This window comes from Gouania willdenowi, chromosome 16 (assembly GCF_900634775.1).
Source record: "Gouania willdenowi chromosome 16, fGouWil2.1, whole genome shotgun sequence".
NCBI classification, from domain to species: domain Eukaryota; kingdom Metazoa; phylum Chordata; class Actinopteri; order Blenniiformes; family Gobiesocidae; genus Gouania; species Gouania willdenowi.
The window spans coordinates 3676066-3700202 of record NC_041059.1 but is presented as its reverse complement, the minus strand read 5'-3'; positions in this window follow the sequence as shown (position 1 = coordinate 3700202).

Here is a 24137-nt window from a genome sequence, read left to right as displayed (position 1 = left end):
TGCACCATGTTTAGTATTGAGGTGTTAGCTGCTATATGTTTAGCATTGAGGTGTTAGCTGCCAAATGTTTAACATTGAGGTGCTAGCTGTTATATGTTTAGCATTGAGGTGCTAGCTGCTATATGTTTAACATTGAGGTGCTAGCTGCTACATGTTTAGCATTGAGGTGCTAGCTGCTACATGTTTAGCATTGAGGTGCTTGCTGCTATATGTTTAGCATTGAGGTGCTAGCTGCTATATGTTTAACATTGAGGTGCTAGCTGCTATATGTTTAACATTGAGGTGCTAGCTGCTACATGTTTAACATTGAGGTGCTAGCTGCTATATGTTTAACATTGAGGTGCTAGCTGCTATATGTTTAGCATTGAGCTGTTAGCTGCTACATGTTTAGCATTGAGGTGCTAGCTGCTATATGTTTAGCATTGAGGTGTTAGCTGCTGCATGTTTAGCATTAAGGTGCTAGCTGTGGCTAGCAGAGCTCTGGTGATCGACAAACTTATTTTTGCATAATTTTCCCACATGAATAACTTCTCCATGGGTTCTTCCTGTTTCTTGTGTTGTGGTCTGTTCATCAGTATTATGGGTATACTGGGAACTAGTGCAATGAGAAAAGTTCAGTTGTGTTTGGAGTGCAAAAATACCCCAGAATAATGGTGTTATTTTTTAACGCATTATTTTTTTGGAATTAATTAATCCTAATTAACACCAGAAAGTCGCAGCACTAATTTAGAATCAAATGAAAAATGACAAAGATAATATTTATTCACCCCATAAAGGGGAAATTTGCAGAGTTTCAGCAGCAGATAAATAAAAAAGCATAAGGAAAAAAGAAGATGTAGCTAGAAAGGACATTGCACAACAAGAACAATGAAAACAGAATATACATATACACTAAAATTGAAATGTGAAAAATGTAAATGGAATTTTAATTTAAATTGAAATGTGAGCTGTGCACGAGTGAGTGGTGACTAGCATGTGTGGACAGGAGTCTCGGCCAAAAAAAGCTACTTTGCATACGATAGAGAAATTACAGTAAATAATAATTTCAGTGTAATCACCCAGCACTTCCATTTTAACGTGCATGGTGAGGTGCACATTGATTTCTACTCAATTAAATTGTTTGCCACACAATTTTCTGCTCACTTCAGATGAAATGAGATATGAAAGACCCTGCACTGAGCGGAGCTCACTGTGAAGTCAGCACAACAAAGCTCTCTGAGCTTATGTTGTGCTGTTGAAGTACAGCGAGGTTTTTATTCGGTTCAAAGCACGTAAAGCCCCGCGTTTACACACACACACACACACACACACACACACACACACACACACACACACACACACAAAACACCTACGGATTGATGAGGGGATCATATCAGGTTTACTAAACAGAGAGAACATGGTTTATATTCAAGAGCCAGAGGAAGAAAAAAAAAACTAAGAGGTTTTCACACAGGTTAGAGCCATTCATTTTTTACATTTACGTCCGATTGCTGGGGTTCTCAACCTTGGGCTCAGAACCCCATTTGGGATGATGAGACACTATGATGGGGTCGTCAGTTGCCTTCAAGAAACTACGAATATGTTTTGAATGATTTGAGCCTATTTTGTTTATTTTATCCTTTTTCTGCGACTACACCAAACTTGTCATATTTTAACCGTTTTTCATCACATTTTTCTTGCCATATTTTTGCTCCTTTTAATGCATTTTTGCTACATTACTCCCATTTATGACTTGTCGCCATCAAATGTCATTGCCTTTTCTGCACATTTTTTTCAGCACTTATAAACCCTTTCTACCACTTTTACACCTAATGTTACATATATTGACTCATTGTTGACACTTTTAACCTCTTTTCACCACATTTCATGCTTATTTTTGGAAATTTAACCACATTCACGATTTGTCATGCCCATTATTTGCCAGTTTAAACTAATTGTTCCTACTTTTTAAATTGCATTACCCCATCCCCCCATTTTTAAGCCAATATGAACACTTTGAACGGTTTTCACCACTTTTTCTGTCCATTTATGTCCACTCTAATTTGCAACTTTAAACGATTTTCTGTGGTTTTTAAAATCCCATTGTGATTAAAACCAGGATTTCCATCTTTAAGATGACTATAATAATAATAATAATAATAATAATAATAATTGTTCCTGGATAACAGTGGATATTATTCAGATAAATAAATAAATGTGGTTATCATAGATTCATAAAACAATAGACCATCATTTTACTGACTTTATGGATGGACCACAAAAATCTCTCCCCTTTATTCCCCCTTATAGATGGTCCTGTCTCCACATGACTGTTCTTCAATGTTCACGTCTGTGTTCAACCACCTTCAGCTACAGTGGGGGTCCTCGGTCTCTGGAACCTTTATTTTGGTGGTCACGGGCTGAAAAGGTTGAGAACCACTGCTCGACAGGACATCAAATATCACCTCTTTAAAGTATCGTCTCTAGAGCAGATTAACGTGCAGAAATATGGAGGTTTGGGGAGAGATCGTTATCATAGTCTTGGGAATGAGGCTATGCTGAGCGTGTTAAGGTCATCACCTCCATGCCAGTCCTCCTGCTGCTCACCGATGTTTGACCTTGTCAAAGTCAAACGTGTAACTGCTAATGCCCCATAACCCAGCGTGTGCAGAGCTTGCAGCTCTCACTAACGCCATAATGCTGGACATTGCCAGTGGCGTTAGTGATGAAAGCAGCGCTACTAATTGCCTCTGCGTGATTCCCACGTTTGACCCCGACTTGGCTCCATCACTTCATCTCCCTCCAGTCAGTCTCTCACTCCACCCGTGGTGGGACAGCTGGCTCGTAGTGTAGCATCCCATTATTGTCAGGACAACATTCGGCTCTGCTAACGTTCCTGAAATGAACATTTAAATCAAAGATGGATTATTTATTCTCATTTTTTACCGCAATGCATTTCCCTCATCTTGTCCTTTGGGTAAATTAATAAAAGCTTAATTTCCTCATTAGCCTTGTCAATTCATGCATTGAGTAATAGACAGTAGTATATAGGGATGTATTGATTAATCATAAGGCAGTTAAAAATCGATTCATAGGTATCATGGTTCATATTGAATTTCTGAAAATTGAATCGCAGTACTTTATTTAATATTTATCCTTCTCTTGTCCAAATGCTGAGGCGGCGGGCAGATTCTGCTACTACTTTCGTTCTGGCCGCCTTCTACTCTTAGACATGTTCATAAATGATTCCTTACCCCTTTAGCACCTAAAGAATATCTGTAATATTACGTAAATATCTGTAAAAAGTCAACTTTTTCTATTAGCTCTGTCTGCTCGCGCATAGCATCTCTTCTTCACTGCACAGAATAAATGCATGCCAACCGACCACTGGGTAACCAGCGCCCTCTGCTAGTCCAAACATATATCTAATGTAAATACAGGGCAATGACTGTTTTTTTATTTTTTTTTTAAAGTCCAATTGTTAAGGCACAAAATACATTTTCAGTTGCACTTTTAAAAAGAAAAAGAACTATTAAGCAGTTTTGCATTGTTTGCTATAGAACCAGAATTTAAATTAATAGGCTTCTTCTTCATTTGTATTATTCCTTTATTTATTTCATTCAAGATTTATTTTTAGTTAAATTGCATTGTTTTGAATAGTTTATCAAATAATAATAATCTAAAAAGTTGCTAAATAATCTTAAAATCAGGCTGAATGCGCTTCACTCCAATAGAAAACAAATGGATGTTTACAGGCAGTGGGGCCGTGTGACATCATCAATCACATGATTTCAAGATAGAGGAACACAGGCTCGACAACTGTAAAGTAGTCCAGTTTTTAAAAGGCAATAAAAAGAATATGATGCATAATAATGCGTTTTGTTAGGTATAGATCTTCTAATAAGTACATTTTAAAGATTTTAGAAGAACTTGTAAAAACAGTGGAGAATCCTTTTAAAAGGACCACGTTATCAATATTTATGTCAGCATTTAGAATAATGAGCATTAACAAAGAGTTTTTATAGTAATTTTATGTGTTTTTTCTCTCATTATGTGTATGTTTGTTGTTGTCTTGCTCAATATGAGGCATCGTGCATTTCTGTTGTCCTTTTGTGTATTTTTGGGAGTCATTTTTGTGTATTTTTGTTGTTGTTTTGCTTGTTTCTTAGTACTGTGGGTTTTTTTTAATGATTTTCTTGTCTTTTTGTGTACTTTTGTTATGATTTTCTGTATATTTGTAAATTTTTTGAGTAATTTTGTGTATTACTGTTGTCGTTTTGTTCATTTTTGTAGTAGTTTTGTGTGTTTTGTAATATTTTCTTTGTTTTTCTCATGTCTATAACTGTATTTTCCTGCAATGTTGTAATTATTTGTATTTCTTAATGTATTCTTGCTTTTGTCTGTGTATTTTTCTGTCATTTTGTACGTTTACTTTGGTGGCTGCAAAAAAATTAAAGGACAAAACAAAAATGAGAGAAAAAGCGTTAATAATTGTTTCAAAAAACCAAATACCTACCAAATTCATAAATTAATTAAAAACCAAGAATATTTACGAGGGCTCGCAATTTTTCCGTGCGTGTATCACATGACTGCAGACACAAATGGTCAAAAGAGCTCACAATTTGTTGTGAAATTCTGCAATTTCTCTCAAAAAAATCCCACATTTCCCTAAAAATCTGTTATTTATTGCATTAATATTGTCGGTGCTTTACACACTGTTTATATCAGTTACACAGGAGCACATTAATGTTAAAATTGATCATTTTTCCACCTAAATTGTTGCGTTTTTGGCCCTTGAACTAAAAAGCCATACAGCATAATTTCTCAATTCTCAACTGAATTTCTTAATCTTGCATTTTGCAGCATCTGATCTAATTCCTCTGTATTTTATCCCAACATTTCCTCCTCTTTGGTCAGTGAGCAGTTTGTGTTTGACATTTGTTACGTGTATGAATGAATCACGAATAACCTTCAGGAACTGGCAGCGCTGCGCTGACACGCACATAGACCTACGTTTGGCCAAAGGCACAGCGGCAGACAGCGGTGTGTGCACCATTGCACCTAAACGTCTCTGACAGGTCACACAGTGACTCACAGTAACCACGAGGCACGGCGGGAGAAAACAAACACATAAATAACACAATCAATGCTGTGGAACTCTTCAAGCCAAGGTCGGGGGTCAGGGGAAAGGTCGATAACTCTCAAAGTTTGGCTCTAAACTGGTGAAGGTGGTTGCTTCAGGAAAGTCCTGGTTTGTTGTCAAAAATAAAACGTTTTCAGGTGTTTGGAATAGGTGTACAAAAACAAAAAACATTTAAAAATTTTTTACGTTATTAAAAAACTAATACTTTAATGTAGTATGACCATTTTTAAACTTAAATAAATATCCAGATCAGAATCGGTAATTACTTGAATTACAGAGGCTCAAGAAATATTACAAATATATAAAGAATAAACACAAAAAAAAAGAAAGAGAAAAATGTACATTATTAAGTAAAATATTGTTAATTAAATAAGGATTAAATACAAATACACACATTACAGTAGAAATAAATTAATAATATAAATAATAATTATACAATTATACAAATGTACAAATAGAATAGATACCTAAACAGGTTTATATAATATGACACAAAATGTAAAAGCTGCATAAAACTTATGAAATATTGACATTTCTTCAGCATGAACAAAAACACAAATCTTTATTTAAATTTAAATTAACGTGTTCCCCTATAGGTGCGTTCAGGGTCCCTGGGAAAACCGGAGATTTTGATGAGTTTGAAAAATGTTAGGTAAATATAAGCAAACCTGAACTTAGTTTTAATTTGTTGTTTTAGTTTCTTGATCTATGACTGAATTCTAGTAGAATTATGAATTCATGGATTAATATTTTTTCCTTTTTAAACCCAAAGACACAGATGGGCTACTCTATCACAGCAGGGGCCACAAAAATATGATTATATGTGATGTGAGGGCCACATTATTATCATTAGAATAATTATTGATCAGTGCATTAATACAGGTTTTTAGTCATTTTGTGTGTTTTTGTTATTTGTTGTGTTCTTGTTGTAATTTTGTGTTTTTCTGTCATTTTCTGAAGTTTTGTTGTCGATTTGTTCATTTTTTAGAGTCACGTTCTGTATTTTTGTTGTTATCTGTATTTTCCTGTCATTTTGTGCAATCTGGTTGACAGTGTGTGTGTGTTTGGAGCTACTCTGTAATGTGTGTTTTTGTTCTCATTGTGTTTAAGTGGTTGTTGTTTTCTGTATTTCCCTGTCATTTTGTTACCAGTGTGTGTGTCTGTGGAGCTATTGTGTAATGTCTTTTTTGTGGTTTTTATAATCATTTTGGTTGAAGTGGTTCTTGTGTCTCTTTGTTGTCATTTTGTGCATTTCTTTGAATTTTTTGTGTGTTTTTGTGCATTTTACCGTCAATTTGTGTGTTATGGGAGTTATTTTGTGTATTATGTCTGGCTTTATATTCCTTTCAACTTATTGAAATACAATTTTATGGGATTTGTTTTGGGGACTGCTCAAATGTGTTAGTTTGAATTCTTGAAGCATTAGCAGCCACATGTGTCTCTCTACTAGCTGTAGCAACATAACTTATATATATAGTGTAATTTACATTAGCCTTGTGCTCTTATCCATGTTTATCAGAAGCTGGTGTAACAGATACGAGGATGTTTGAATTTTAAACCAGCCACAGCATCAAATCTTGATGAATTAATGAAGGAAAATTATACTATTCTACTCTAAAGTCACTGGTGTGTTGAAGATAAGAAGCCGATCTGATGTTAAACGACTGAATATCTGATGTTTCACGACACGCTTGATTAACTTGGCCCAGCAAAACTCTGTCAGATTTCCTGGAGAAATGTACGCGATGTGACGGTTGACGTTTGTGATTTCATGTGACTCGGGGACTTGGTGATGCGGTTGATCTTGAAAGCTGGCACACTGCGGGGAATGACGGGGAAGTTAGCGATTAGCATTAGCTGGAGGAGGCAACAGTTAAATTAAAATGCTTTATGAATGACATTTATTTTGAAATAATCTCTATTTCAAACAACAGAACTTTATCATTCTTAGCATGTAATTACTTCATTATATTAAGTTGTACTTAAGTTGTGTTTTTAAGTTATGCGTACTTATAAAAAAATATATAGTTCTATTTACTTAAAATTATGAGTTCAAGTTGTTGTCAGGGTTGAGGTCAATTACATTTTTCCATTACAATTACGTCTTCAATTGCCCATGTTAAATTACAACTCACTAATGATTACGATGACCTGCATGTTTTCCCTTGAAAGTAATTACGTTCTCAATTACTAAAGTTCAGTTACAAATAATCACAATTACTAAGCTTTTAATAAATAAGCCCATAACATGTAACCTTCCTGTTGTGCTAGCTTTTTGTTAGCATTTCTTATGCTAACAGGTCCTAAATCAGCTGTAAATTACACACTTTTTGTGTGTTTTTGTAGTCATTTAGTTTCATTAAGTGGCTGTTGTGTCTGTCTTTGTTTTTATTTTGTGTTTTATTCAAATTTGGGGACAGCGTTGGAACAGGGAAAAAGGCTAATGTACATGAACAGAATGGAGCTTTTTGGACTGTGGGATGAAGTACGTTTACAAAATCAGTAAAATCATGCAAACCCAGAAATGCAGAAACCTGCAGTAGATGAGTTTGAGGCTTCAACGTTTACCACTTGACTTTAACGGCCCCGTCAATGTGTCGGCAGGTATTTGTAGTTTACATTTTCTTTAAAAAAAAGTATAAATACAAACTTGAGTTAAATCCCAAAGTTTGTCACTTGAAGGCATTTTTCTCTATCTCTCTTAATCCTCACCTGAAAGAAAAAGAAAAAAAAAAACTAAAATATTTTCAAGGCAGAAAACTTTGAAAATGGTTAGCAGAGAAATACCGTTTGAGGTAGTGGAGTATGCACACACACACACACACACACACACACACACACACACACACACACACACACCTGCAGAAAAGAAAACATGCACACACTCCTTCGATTCTTCTCAGTTTCAAAGTTGCGATAAGATGTGACAGCCTATCAAACCTAACCCAGGGTTTTTTAAACCATTGCTGCTGCAATGCTAAGTTATCTCAGTGGCATTTTGCAGGTGATATAACAGAGAATCAATTATAAGTACACAGATATGTGAAAGGTTTAGGATTCGTAAGATGTTTCTTTGACAGTGCGATGATACGATGGCCGTAAATAAGCTCCTTACGTTTATTTCCTCCTGTAGCTAAAAATAAAAACTACTCTGGCTTTGAGCCTGTGGCTGCTCGCTAAGATAAAAAGTGAAGAGCAGAGGCTGAATAAAAGCTTACAGTGTTGCTTCAGACACATGGAAACAAACAGCAGCTATGATAGTAATAAGTTTTAGTGATGTCAGCTTAGCCAGGATGGTTGGGCTTTGTTGTTCATCTCTTTCTGTCTGGACTGTTTAACATTTAGAAGAAACAATAACCTGAATAATACACAGAAATAAAGCAGAAGTAAGACAAAAAGTTGATGTCATTGTTGTTTGTTATTGTTATTTAATATGTTTGTGTTACGGTTCAATCATAACAAATTTACACGGACATATTAGCTAATTATTCCATCTCCATTTGTTCTGCTACATGTTTAGCATTGAGGTGCTAGCTGCTAATGTTTAGCATTGAGGTGGTAGCTGCTACATGTTTAGCATTGAGGTGCTAGCTGCTAATGTTTAGCATTGAGGTGGTAGCTGCTACATGTTTAGCATTGCGGTGGTAGCTGCTATATGCTTAGCTTTGAGGTGCTAGCTGCTACATGTTTAGCATTGAGGTGCTAGCTGCTACATGTTTATTATTGGGGTGGTAGCTGCTAATGTTTAGCATTGAGGTGCTAGCTACTACATGTTTAGCATTGAGGCGGTAGCTGCTACATGTTTAGCATTGAGGCGGTAGCTGCTACATGTTTAACATTGAGGTGGTAGCTGCTAATGTTTAGCATTGAGGTGTTAGCTGCTAATGTTTAGCATTGAGGTGCTAGCTACTACATGTTTAGCATTGAGGTGGTAGCTGCTACATGTTTAGCATTGCGGTGGTAGCTGCTATATGCTTAGCTTTGAGGTGCTAGCTGCTACATGTTTAGCATTGAGGTGGTAGCTGCTACATGTTTAGCATTGAGGTGCTAGCTACTACATGTTTAGCATTGAGGTGCTAGCTCCTACATGTTTAGCATTGAGGTGGTAGCAGCTACATGTTTAGCTTTGAGGTAGTAGCTGCTAATGTTTAGCATTGAGCTGCTAGCTAATATATGTTTAGCATTGAGGTGCTAGCTGCTAATGTTTAGCATTGAGCTGTTAGCTGAGGCTAGCAAAGCTCCACTGATCCACAAAATCTTTCTTGCACAATTTTCACACAACTGTGTTTTTGTTTCCATCCAGTGTTTTTATTTAAACTAAAATTAAGTTACGTTTGATTCAGTTCTATGAGGCTAACACTGATGAAAAATATCAGGTTTTTCTCACCTTTAGTATCTACAATAACGTTTAAGCAGTTGAAGAATTTTTAAAAACAGATATGTGATCAGTTGGAAAGAGTTTTCCTTTCACAGGGTGTTTGATATCATTATAAATTGTTAAACCACAAGCAGCATGAGCTGGAGTATGAAACCTAATATCCCTGATGCACTTATTACAAGGATAAAATCTTTTTAAAGTGGCTTTAAATCACATTTATGCTCAGAATGAGAGTTGATATCCTTTAGGCTGCCACTTGTGAGCAGGAGACAGAAGGTTATTTAGAAGATTTAGGATAGAACGCCGCACCTCTTTCCTAAAGATGAGACCTCAGAGGCTTTAATACGCATCCATCGAGCTGCGAGAACTTCAAACAACTCTCGGGGGAAAAAATCATGTAAGAAGTGTCCACAGGCTTTTTAATCAAATGTCACAAGGCATTCCTGGAAAAGCTGGAGTGTGTGCGCAATGCCAGTGATGTCACGCAAAACATATAAAACAATAAAAAATGCACTTTGTCCAAAAATGTCCAAAAAAAATAACAAAAATACACAAAATGATAGAAAAATAGACAAAATGACTATAATAATAGACAACATTACTCCAACAATACACATTACAAACAAAAATATGCAAAACTAGTCAAAAATATACCCAATGACAATAAAAATGTCCTCCAAAGACACTATACGATGACAAAAATGCACAAAATTCAATGTAAAATATACAAGGCAACAACATAAATACACAAAATGACTCCAAACACACACAAAATGACAAAAAAAACACACTTTTTTTATGGCCAAATGAGAGAAAAATTATCAGAATAGCAGCAAAAATACACAAAACGACTCCAAACACACACAATGACAACAAAAAATGTACTTTGTGTGCTCAAATAATAGAAAAATATCAACAAAAAAAAAAACCTAACAAAATACACAAAATGATAGAAAAACAGACAAAATGACTAAAGCTGTTCTAACATGTTAGAGCCCCATATGTAACAAGACCCCAATTGTTTTTTTTTTTATAAAACCCTAAATACATTAACTGGTTAATAACATAACAACAGGGCTGAGCCTGAAATTACATATGAACACTTGAAAAATGTGGATATATTTTTTGGATCTAATTTTTTCTTTTGCATGTTTATCAAAGGCCCAAATATTGATATTGTGAGAACAAAAACTCAAAGTATATAAAGCAAAGTGTTTGTGTTGATTAATTAAAGTGAAACCGTGAAAGTTTGATATCTAAAAGTGTATATCAAACCAGTAGCTGATGGGATTATTCAGTACATATGAAGTAGCTCGTAGTTTTAGAACGGTTTAATGGTCTAATGTTATCAATACATGTTGACTTGTTATTTATTTATTTATTTTACACAGTGACTGTTTCCAGAGTCAGAAACACATCTATGGAGCTAATAACACTTTAAAACACGTTAACAGGGTGGAAGAAACAGAAATAGTGAGAAATGGATGAAGATGGAGAGCTAGGGAAATAAAAATGAATAAAAAACCAACCTTAATAATATTAGTATCCATATCCAATAAAAACAGTCCAGATGATCAAGGTAATAAAATGTGATCAGATTAACAGTGAAATAGTGGATTTTGTTCCTGTTTAATTTCTGTTCAAACACAAACTAAAGCTGCTGTATGAAGTGATTATCCTGTGTAATTAGAGCTTCTTGTTTGTTCACACACTCACTATCGATTGCGTAACGTTATTGCTTCAGCAGAGCACGCTGTCGATCGCAGTCTAACACGATAATAAGTGAAATCTGACACAGTTTGATGAGTTTAGAATTTTGAAGAAGAAGAAGATGATGAAGTGGTTAAAAGGATGAAATGTCCTCATCTTTCCCCTACTGCAGAGGACAACATCACACTTTCTCCACACTTACTAAAAAAACTTGCTTTTTCACATTGTGCTGATGACAAATGGGAAAGGACACACATTAGCCCTGTGCGTAGCGCTCCCAGATTCCCACTCAGTAATGGATTCACCTTGGTGCCATCATCACCTTCTATTAGGGCCCGGGACACAATCAATAGTTTTCTAAATGCAGCTGAAACATTCATCATACAAAGACGTCCTGCCATCTAACACCTGCTAGCTTACTTTAGCTGTGTGTCTCACCTACAGCACGAAGAACCTGGTAATGCTGCAAAAACACCCTCTAAAGTACGGCCTGGTAATCCACAAACAAGTGAAATCGCTTTCACAGATATCAGTGCTCACAAAAGCACAAGATTTAGAACAAAACTGAACATTTGAGTCAGATGTGAGCAACTGGAGGACCAGAGTCTATAATGTTATGTAGCCTAGCAAGGTAAATGCAAAAAATGACTCCAAAAATACACAAAATGGTAGAAAAATAGACAAAATCACTACAAAAACAGATGAAATTACTCATGAATGACAACAAAAATGCACAAAATTAACTGCAAGAACAATACACTGCAACAAAAATGCACTACATAAAATGATCAAAAATTAGACAAAATCACTACAAAAAAGAGAAAATGACTCCAAAATTAAGCAAAAGTACTCCAAAATATTCAAAATGACAACAAAAATGGCAAAAATTTACTCTATGAACACTTGACAACAACACAAATTCACAAAATCTCACGGTAAACAGTACAAGACAGCTAAATAAAAAACACAAAATGACTCAAAACACACAAAAAAACAATAGAAAAGTAGACAAAATCACTACAAAAAGGACAAAATGACTCCAAAATTATGCAAAAGTGCTCCAAAATATACATAATGACAACAAAATGGTAAAAATGTACTCAAAAAACACTAGGCAACAAAAATTCTCAAAAACCTCACGGTAAACATTTAAGACGACTACATAAAAAAATAAAGTGACGAAAGAAACACACTTTGTGTGGCCAAAGTACAGAAAAATATCAAAAATAACAACAAAAATACACAATATTATAGAAAAATATTGAAAACCAAATGACAAAAAAAATACACAACATAAATACAAAAACACTGAAGAACAACAAATAAACACAAAAATACAGAAAAATATGCAAAATGAGAATAAAAATATGTAGAAACTTCTTGCATGTATTATTGCTCAGATTGGTGATGTTATTAAAAACATGAATGCTAATAAAAGTTGTTTATCTCTGATTTAGGGCCCAAAAGTTACTTAATTATTTATCATAAAAGGATGTTAATGTAATTTTTGTGAGTCCAATGTTATACATACATTCCAACAGCTAATATTCCATCACTACAGCTCAGTGTCCTTGTTTGAGCAGGTTCCACCACACAGACTACACACTCACTTCTGCCTGGCCTTTATTCTGCAGGTATTCTGTGGGGAGGCTGAGGGGGCGCTGGCTGGAAAGCCATGATTAATTACTGCAATAAAGCTCATTATGGAGATTAAGTAGGAGTTACAGGAGCATTATTGATCACTGTCCTCTAAATCACCTTAAAGTTGCTTGTTTGTGCATGTTTGCATGATACTGGTCAATGCAAAGGGCAAAATGGGAGGCGTTGATTCAATGCAATGTTGTTCCAGGACATTAACATATGGCATAAAATCAGTGTGGAGTAGCAATGGGACTTTTAGCTATTCAGCTATTTGACATTTAGCAAGTGTTGCAGTGGCACAAGAATCATGTTTAACGTAAAACAACACAACTGGAGGATTACAATGACATCAAATGTAATAGAAATACTGATGTCTGTAAAGTAGGAGACCCTTCTTTAAACCTCTGAGATGCGTCAATCCGCTTTTTGTAAGCAGTGATTCATTTATAAATCATCAGATTCTGGAACACCGGCCGTGTGTTATCACGAAATAAAACACAATTTAAAGCGCCTTTTGCTAATTAAATGGACCAATAATATCACGTGAACACAAACAAACAATAAACCTAAATGTTTAATAAAAGAACGATGAATCAGCGTTAAAGAAGCACGGACAATCGCCCGTTACGGAGAATCCATCTCTCACTCTGAGTGACAGCTGTCACTTCTGCCATGTTTCAGCACCAAGGACAGCGCAACATCAGCGCTAGTTTAGCCACAAAGGTCATTAAACTTTGAAAACACAAAAAGCCACAAATACAAAGTATTTACACACTTTTACACCCATAACACAAGACCATAACAGCAGAAAATAAAAATAAAACATGTGCTTATCTTGTATTTGTTCAAAACAGCAAAAAGAATAGCTAAGGAAAACTTTGCATCCAACTTTTTTACGCATTTCATTGTCTTTCATAAACCTAGAGCAGCAGATCATCTTGGCTTTGAACTGAGATAGTTCTGGTTTGTTCTGTTCCTGTGTCCTGTCTGATGGAGGCAGGTTATTCTCCTGCATTAGCATCATCGCTACAGGTGCTGCTACTTGCTACGCTAACTGCTGCTGCTGCTCTTTTCCTCAATTTCCACAGAAACAACCTTTTACCTCAGGTTTATCTTCACTCATTGCCTTAAAAAAACTCTTTAAAACCAACTGCCTTTTTTTTTAGCCATTTTCTACCCTCTTCCAAGCTGACAAGACGCACATTTTGCGTAAAATCATACTTTAGATGTAGCTTGGGGGCGTGGCCTGACTTTTCCACGCTTCCTCGCACATGCTCAGTTTTTACATTCAATTTTGTGTGTACAGTACAATGAAATTTCCAATGATTTCAAATCAATAAAAGACACAGCTTTCCAAATATAATACTTCATGAGGTGCTGGGAAAAGAATAATCAAAATGAGGCGCTAGATCCAATCAGAAAATGATGAAATTGTCGCTCAGAAGTTTGTTTTGGTCTCCAGTTAAAAAAAACTTTAAGATTATGGAGACTTTTGTGCATTTTACGTGAAGAATTAATTAAAAACACTTCTATGCAAATACGTCTACCAAACTCCACATCCCACAATGCAATGCGTGAAACTTCTGACAGTTTCAAAAAGTGTTTACAGTAGAGATGAACATTTCCAAGCAGTGATTTCAACCGTTTACATTTTTTTTCAACCAAATAAAGTTGAAAAAAGCTTTAGATGTAGGTTAGCTACCCTCATGCTTCAGAAGACTTTTTTCTCTTTTAAAACTCTAAGCTTGCTGTGAAATAAAACCCTTTTTTTCTGGCGTAAACAGGTCTGTCACCTTTAATTTATCAAACTCATGAGCAAGAACAAGTGTAGGAAGTTAAAGATCACTTTCAATAGAAACTCAGATCTGTGATAGAATAATGCCATGTCTCAAGGTAAAGTAGAGGATAAAACACTCCATGCAGGTGAGTCGTTAAGTATCCGTAGATGATTCATTGTGTATCAGGTCAATAATGAAGACAATCTGAGTTTAGAGAATGCATTTATTCAGACGCTGAATAAACCACATGACTTTACTTGCTATGTTAGCATCTCTACAGACATAACAAGAAATCAAATTTGTAATATAATGTACATAATATATGAATATTTTAAGTGCCATAAAACACGGTTCAGCCTCACAGAGAGAAAAAAAAAAGTAAGAACTAATCAGGGAGGAGCTACTTTACATTTTACACTTTACATTTACATTTTTTACAGCAGTTTTACTGTGTTTTGTACTAAATGCTGGGTTTCATTTGATTTTTGAATGTCTGAAGAAGATTTTGAGACTTTTGATGGAGTAAATAGATTCAATAAGACATGGCATCGCTTTAAAGTTAAGGAGTGCTGGTTTGTTTATGTCGCCATTTTTTTTCCCAAATTTGACAAAATAACTGACTGTGTTTGTGGTGATGGTTGTGTCTTATGGTTTACTGTATATGGTTAAAAAAAGAAGATTCTAAGCTTTCATGTTTGCATAATTGTACATGTCACACACATTGGGGTTGGCGCAAATCTCAAGATGGTCTATAATTAATTAAAAAATGTTTGACCCCCCCAGGCAAGAATCTCAAACTCCATCAATGCTACTGTATGTTGTGCCAGCATTAACGCTACAACAATGAATTGATCAAATCGATAAAAATCGAAAGCGTTGGTAACGAATTTCATTATTGATTTTTTGCTTCGTGAGATCTATGTCAGTCACCATAATGTCAATCACTTGCAGAGATTTGTGTGTGCACGCATGAGTGTTTGTGGGTGCTTGCGTGCAGAGTGATTGTGTGTGCACCTGAGTGTTCGTGCAGATTGATTGGATGTGTGCGTACTACGAATGTTTGTGTGCGCGCACAGAGTGATTGTGTGTGTGAGTGCAGAATGTTTGTGTGCGTGTGCACCACGGGTGTTTGTGTGTGTGCGCCACGAGTGTTTGTGTGTGCGCACCACGAGTGTTTGTATGCGCGCACCACGAGTGTTTGTGTGTGCGCACCACGAGTGTTTGTGTGTGCGCACCTGAGTGTTTGTGTGTGCGCGCACCATGATTGTTTGTGTGTGTGCGCACCACGATTGTTTGTGTGTGTGTGCGCGCGCGCATGTGCGGGCACGATTGTTGTTGTGTGTGCACACACAAATATTTGTTTGTGTGTGACCTGTGTGTGCACACGTTTGTTTGTGTGAGAGACACTTTTATTTCAGTTTTATCTGCTTAATCAGGATTTAAATGTGCTTTATAGATAAAAAAAAATCTGATTCATTGATTAAACGATTAATTTATTGACCGATTAATCGATTATGAGGGTAATCGTTAGTTGCAGCTCCAGCCAGCATCCCTGCAGACATCACAAGATAATGCACCAAAAGCATGAATTTGACTATATTTGGTCTGATTGGTTAAAAGCAAGCTCCCAACGACCCCAATCCACACTCTAAGTTATCAAACAGACAGATGGAGAAATGCTGCTTGTGACCATGAGACTGACAGGTTAACAGCTGTCAGTCTTACTCACTCTGTTTGCCTTTGCTACTCACCACCAATGGCCTCACATTTTCTCACAGACCAACTGCAGCACATGCACACGCTGCCTCCGAGACCAGAAAAACTCATTTGGAGCGACTGCATTGGCTATGTTTGTTACGTCCTTGAATAAAAGGACCTATTCCTATCACAGTAATAATGCTGGGCTGCACATGTCACACTCAGCCGTGGCATGGGGGCGGTTTGAGCATGTCACTGAGATAAGAGAATAGCAGGGTGCATGTTCACATGCCTTATCGGACCATGCCAGGAGAAGCTTTTGCCTTTTTTTTTTTGTTTTTTTAAACAAATGTACAACCTCAGTGACACCATTACACAAATAGTCATTTAAAACAAGTGTGCAGAAAAATGATTGATAGAAAGTGGGCTATTTGTAGCATTAGCATTAGACTGTAGGTGTCACTTTTACCTTCATTCTAAACAAACACAATAGTTGTGCACTGACTTTTTGTTTTTTTTCTACAGCATCAGATCCTTTCAACTGTATTATCATTTTCTATTATGACAACCTCTAATTTTTTCAGCAGGAATAACACTAAACATGAAAATGAAATATTTTTGATGAAAATATTACAGCCTTGATTATATAGTCAATAATTGATGGAATTGAATTGAATTTAATTATTAATTTGGTTTTAAAGTTGTACACATTGTATATTTTGCAAGATTAAGCCTTCACTGAAACTTTATGCCATGGTCTCTGGTTGGTAGGGGGTCATTACACCTAAAACCATAATGTCCCTTTATTTTGAAGGCTTTGATCTATTATGTATTAATTGCAAAAGCATTATGATATGTCATGATTATAGTATATGGAAAATATGTGGTTACAATGGGAGTTAATGGGGGAAATTTGATCACAATGTTACTAAGTGTTAGTATGATACAATATACAATATACAAAATACAATATATATATATATATATATTGAATACACTTCCAATACAAAATGTCACACAACTAACTTTAAAATGACTGGAATATTGAGAGCAGGGCCGGCTCTGAGCATAGGCAAACCAGGCGGTTGCCTGGGGTTCCATCTGGTGCAAAAATTAAATTATCAAAGTGAAATGAAAAAATAAAAACATATATACATATATAATATACAAATAATACATTTCAACCCATCCTTCACATTTACTTGACAAACCTCTAAGACAAAAAAAAAATTATCTTGTGTTAAAGTAAATTAATAAACATGAATAAAATGAATTGATTGTATTTAAAAAAAGATATATATATATATATATATATAGGTGGTGTCAGTCAATGAAGTGAGATAAAGGCTCCTTCTAGCGTTTTCCTCTCAGTTCTGTTTCCTCTGAATAGGGTATACTGGTGTTAGTTTAACTCTATACCTTTTTGGGGGCCACAAAAATGTGATTTTATGATCCAAGGGCCACATTAACAACATTCGTGTCAGAATGATGACCAATCTGAGCATCGAGAACAAGAAACAATAAAGGGTTTGTGTGTTTGTTGTTCAGTGTATTTTTGTTGTTTAATTGTGTTTTCGCTGTTTTTTTTTTTTTTTTTGTTTTTTTTCATTTTGTTTATTATCCTGTTATGTATTCATTGTCATTTGATGTTAGCCAAAGTCTACTCTCGCCTGGAGCACCATATTACCCCTGTTTGCCCTGATTGAGAGGCAAACAATTAAAAACACCCAAAATGTCACTTTTGGTCACAAAGGTGCTCTGAGGGTTAATAGTCGGCGGCGTCTACTGGTGCCAATCGCCATCTGCACCATCAGCTGTCAGTCGCTCTTTGCCTTCAGCGTCTTCTCGCTCAAATTAACTTTTTGTTCCCTTCGCTGTTGCGGGCCTTTCTCTACAAATTAGGTGTAGTAGTGGCGTAGAACCCATGGTGCACCACGCACCGTAAGGACAGAAAACAGACTTTGTGCCAGGGAAGAGAAAGGTCTGTGTCCAGCACCAGAAAAAAAATCACATACCCCTCCTTGTGGTTTTTTCAATTTTGTCAGAAAATTAGCAGGTAATGTTAGGACTATATTCACATTTTTTCTTGCCAAAATATTATTTTATGATTTTGGGGGATGGACTGGTATTATTTTAACACTCTAAATAACACTCTGCTGTGTATATTAACAATATTAAAAGATTACTCCTAAAGTCAAAGTATGTTTGACTTTTAATTTGTCACTTTCTGTCATCTTTTTGTCACTGGCCTAAATAGATTTAGAATCGACCCAAATTGTTTTGTTGAAGATGTCATCATTGCTGACGTTCATGTTCAATTTTTTTTTTGATTTTGTCATTTTCTGTAATTTTGTGTATTTTTGTTGTTAATTTTGCTATTTTTCTTTAATTTTGTCACACAAAGTGTGTTTCTTTTGTCATTTTATTTATTTATGTAGTCGACTTAAATGTTTTCCGTGAGATTTTGTGAATTTTTATTGTCGTCTAGGGTTCTTGGAGTAAATTTTTGCCATTTTTGTATATTTTGGAGTGTTTTTGCATATTTTTGTTGCAATGTGTATTTTTTTGAGTAATTTTGTCATTTTGGAGTAATTTGATCTCTTTTTTTATGGTCATTTAGTCTATTTTTATATCATTTTTTTGTGTTTGGAGTCATTTTGTGTTTTTTATGTATTTGTATTTGTATGTTTTCTGTGAAATATTTATAATTTTTGTTTTTGTATAGTGTTCTTGGAGTAAATCTTCTCTATTTTTGTTGTCATTTTATTTATTTTAAGTACTTTTTCGTATTTTTACGAAACTATTGTGAATTTTTGGAGTAATTTTATCTTTTTTTGTAGTCACTGTATATTTTTCTATAATTTTTTGTGTGTTTGGAGTCATTTTGTGTTTTATGTAGTCGTCTTGTATGTTTTTTGTGAAATATTGTGAATATTTGTTTTTGTATAGTGTTCTTGGGGTTAATTTTTGCCATTTTTGAAGTACATTTATTTGACAATTACGTGTTTGCGATAAATTGTAAAGATCTTCCTCAGGGTATGTGACTGAAATGTGCTCAAAAACACCCCTGCCATCAATTCTTGCCACCACAAGAATAATTTTCTTATATTTCATACTGAGAAAAAAATTTGATAAAAATATAGTTGTTTTGTTCTACTATGTGGGAGGGGTATCTCCCCAAATAAGGCCCTTTTGAGACATAGTTAACCTAAAAGTGTTCCTCATCGCATATAAGAAAGAAGAAAGCTGGTGTTCGCTGCGTTAAACAGACCCTCCAGGATGTTGCGATATTGCGATCGCAACAATTAATGCAAATTCAGCCAATCCCCGCAAATTTTGCACAGCCCTGCAATCAACGCAAATTCCCGCAATTTAAACCAATCTGACAAAAGATTCTGGTGGATTTGGCGTCACATGTGGCTGAATTCCACCGCTTTGTGTAAAACCACATCAACTTCCAAAGCAGACAGCCACCATCAGCTGCCGGGAGTTTTTGTTTTTGTTTCAAAAACGTAAACTGATTCTCCGTTCAATATTCTCGGCACTGGAAACCTTTAAAATGTGATGGAAATAATCCATATCTTGTTGAATTTAAACTTTTCTGTATTGTTGTGAAAGAATTAAAAGGCAATCAGGCTTTTTGGCAAATTGGCCAGTTTAGGTAAAGTTATAGAAATTAATAAAACCTGAAAATGCTGCAACTTTTGCTTCATTTTTTTGAAAAAGCTGCAGTAAAATCAGGAATTTTAGGCTCCAACAATCACGGAAATTGTCTGCAATATCCTGAAGGGACTGATTAAAATGTCAGAGGGCTGGTGGCAGAGCGTGGCCCTGCGTCAGGTGTTTATTTACTTTGTTCAGTTTTACACACACTGTATTTATTCATAACCCTCATGTTTGACAGGCAGGTGATAACTGTCAGCTTTACGCACAACGACTGAAGGCGTTTTGAAGCTTGAAACCACAACCTTTTGTTAAGCATGTCTCAAGATTTATTTCTAAAGATTCTTTGTCACATACGGTTCTCATGTAGTTCTCAACTCCAGGATTGGGATCTAAAAGTGGGTGATTCAACTGTTCTTAGTGGGTCTTCAACCTTTTATTCTGACTTTAAAAAGTTATTTACACTTTGACCAAAAAATAGGTGACAATAATTCATTCATTCATTTCATCAGGACACAAACTTTTCCAGGATATATTTAAAATCCTTTTATATATATATATATATATATATATATATATATATATATATATATATATATCGATATAATCATGAAGTGATTGTGTCAGGTCAGTTGAGAAAGTTGTGATATATATATAAATATAGAGTTTTTTGCAGCTCAGTGAACCTTAAACCTTCATCCTGTCCACTTTTAGTAATCTACAGGTGAGAAAGCGTGGGCCTGTGGACCAGAGCATGGCAGACAGAGATAAGCAGATTCATTGACGTAGAACACTTTGGCATCATTTAATTCCCAGACCTATCACACCCTATTGATCTGTGGTTGCTTTCTAAATCCCATCACACAAATAAGGCTCACAAATACTTTCACCCCAATGTTTACTTTCACCAGACTATTTTTTTTATTATTACCACCAAATCACCACATTTTGACCTTTTCAGCTGTAAAAACAGAACAGTGCACAAAATGTCCCTTTTATCTTTGCTGATGATATAGTGTTGTGAAACTGATGGGGACCTGGATTACACAGTAATATGGCCCTGAGTGTGACCTTTCCATAGGGCCCAAGAAACCAGTAGGGCCAGGAACCAAAAGTGGAAAAAAAAACTGGCCTACGGCATGAAGCCACTTTTGATTCTCGCTGTTTCTCCAGGATCACAGCTGTACGTAAAACCATTCAAATGTTTGACCATAACCAGCTAAAAACATCAGTAGAATCCTAAAAAAAATTATATTTTTTTAATAAAAATTGTTTTGTGTGTAAGTAACACCTTTTACTCTGCTCTCATCTTGTTTTCAAGCCAATACAAATAACTCATTAACTGTTTATGATCAAATAAACCAGGCAACGATGGAAATATTTGTACTCATGTTTAATTCATACTACAATAACTCAGTTGTACTGATACCTACAGTGTTCAAAATTATTCTAGAGAAACTTCAGTTATCATTTCAACTTGGGAATAACTTGGACAGGTGTTATTTTCCAAAATCTGCTTGGACCTTAAAGGGTTTTTAACCAAATCAATCGAACAGTCATGGTTTTGGATGAGAAAACACCATTACAGATTAAATATTCTCTAACACTTCACATAATAATATTTTCCATGTGTTTTTCACTAAATGTTCTTGTGGGAGCACTGGAGCTCATATCATCATGTTTCCAGCACATTAGCACACTAGGCTATCCACGTTTAGCGTCTCATTTTAGAGATCCCAGTGGTGGGTGGGTGGGTGGGTGTGTGTGTGTGTGTGTGTGTGTGAGAGCAGGCACCTGGACGTATTTGTCTTCATTTGCTGTATATCGGATAATAATAACTTTCTGACAATGATTGACCACATTTATTCTCTCGTTCTCCAGGATGGAAACATATTTTACTTTAGCATGAACCCAGCTTGTTATTTAACGCGCCCATTCACACCATTGTTGACTTTTGTATTCATTCATATCAGTTCATTTGTGATGAACTGGTGCAGATGATGGATAATCACATTGGAACCAATGTGCAGTTTAAATAATGAGGATATAACGTGGTTTATCTCCCTGGCAATGATGCAACGGTGCAAACAAATGAGGCGAGATGAAGGCATGAAACGGTCCTTCCAGGACAATGACTTATCAAGACTATTTATTTGATTATTTTAACGCTTCTGCACATACATACAATACAAAATATGTAAGAAACCAACCATATCCAAGCAATATGTGACAGATATCAGTCCCAACAGGGTCTACAATTGAAATCTACAATTTGTGACATAATTTCAGGAAAATTGAAGGATTTTGTAACAATTTTGAGGGTTTTTTTAATTGTTTAACAATAAAAGTCACTGTAATTATGCAATATAAGCACCGGGAAAACTGTGAGCACCTGCAATTATTGTTGATTTTCATTTACATGATGATTCGTGTTTTCTCTATCAACTTTACTTTCTCCTGCGGGTCGAATATGATTCGCCGAAGGGCCAATTTTTGGCCCCCAGAGCAATGAGTTTGACACTTGTGTTCTATAACATTGCTAAAAATGTGTACACATGAAAAATAAATATAAATATAAATGTTAAATGTAAATGTTTAACATAAAGTTTTACCCTACTGATGATGTTGTTGCAATAGAAATCCTTAATTTTAAATATAAATGTTTAATGTAAATGTTAAATGTAAATGTGTAATGCAAATATAAATGATAAATGTAAATCTGAATGATAAATTTAAATCTAAATGTTTAATGCTAATCGAAATGTTGAATGTAAATCTAAATGTTGAATCTAAATATTAAATGTAAATCTTTAACACTAAACATTTAGATTAACATATAAAATTTAGATTTACATTTAATGTTTTGATTTACAGTTAGTTTTATTGTTCAAATTTAATGTTTAAATTGAACTACATTCAGACTTAACATTTACATTTATTCTTCAAGTGTACACATTTTTAACAGTGATACAGACCATGCTGTTTTACATTACATTTTTGTCTTAAATGAAATAAAAATGGCGAACATGCGTGCATGAACTTGTGTGTGTGTTGTAAATAATTAATTTGCTTTTCTCCCGTGCCTGATCAAAACTATTTATTTAATTATTTTTTAAATTACCTTTTACGTTCTCAGTGTTTTTAAAATATGCTCAACTGAAATATTTGAACATTTGCTCATTTTGAGTCAATCCCCTCACATTGAAAGCTCTTTGCTGTTATTCGCAGAGCCACTATTTGCATTTTATTCTTTCTCTCTCCGAGCCCCCACAGGCTTATAATTCCCAGATTTAATGAACACGAAACGCACCAGACAAATATGCAAGCAGGAATTGGATAATAAATATGAAAACGCACCAGACGGTTCTGTTATCAGCGGTCCAAAACAAAATTACACCAAGTCTCAATTATAATCTGAGCCCAAAAAAATGGTGTAATCGCATTCACAAACACACAGGCTTGGGAAAACATTGCCTCGCAGGCATCCAAAAAGCTTGTGTGTGATGAAATATTTCAAATCCGAGCCAGTGAGGGAGAAAGAACTTATTTGTTTTTTTTTGTCTGTGCTTCAAAAGCATCTGGCAGAATAACACACACTCAGAAATAATGTCAAGTGGCGGATAATCCCTGATTAAATATCAGGTCCAAAGTCACTAAGTTCTGCGGTGGTCCTATAATGAGGAAATAAGCCACTTCACCTGAGGCGTAATCGTCACACAAACACTTATCGTGCGTTTGCTATTGATTAGGACGTGACTCTCATCAATCATCACAGCCTCATCTTTGCAGATTAATAATTATGACATCTGGGCTCAGTCATCAGCTGTGATTAGTGGGAGGGGACATAACTGTCAGCAGAGGTGTTCATCATCTGCATCATTATTGATCATCATGTCAGCAGCACATGTACAAATCAAAGTGTGCATTAAAGCAGACGTAATGTAGATATAGACACTGAATAATGAGAAATAATATATGAGAAAAATCAGTTTTACTATTACTTTAAGTAATTATAGCTGCATGTGCTGTTGTTGAGTAGATATTTGATTGGATACTTTTGATTAAATGCATTTTAAAGACAAAGAACGTCTTTGCTGCATATCACAGATCATTTTTCAATAGACATTAAAAATCAGCTTTTGCTGTT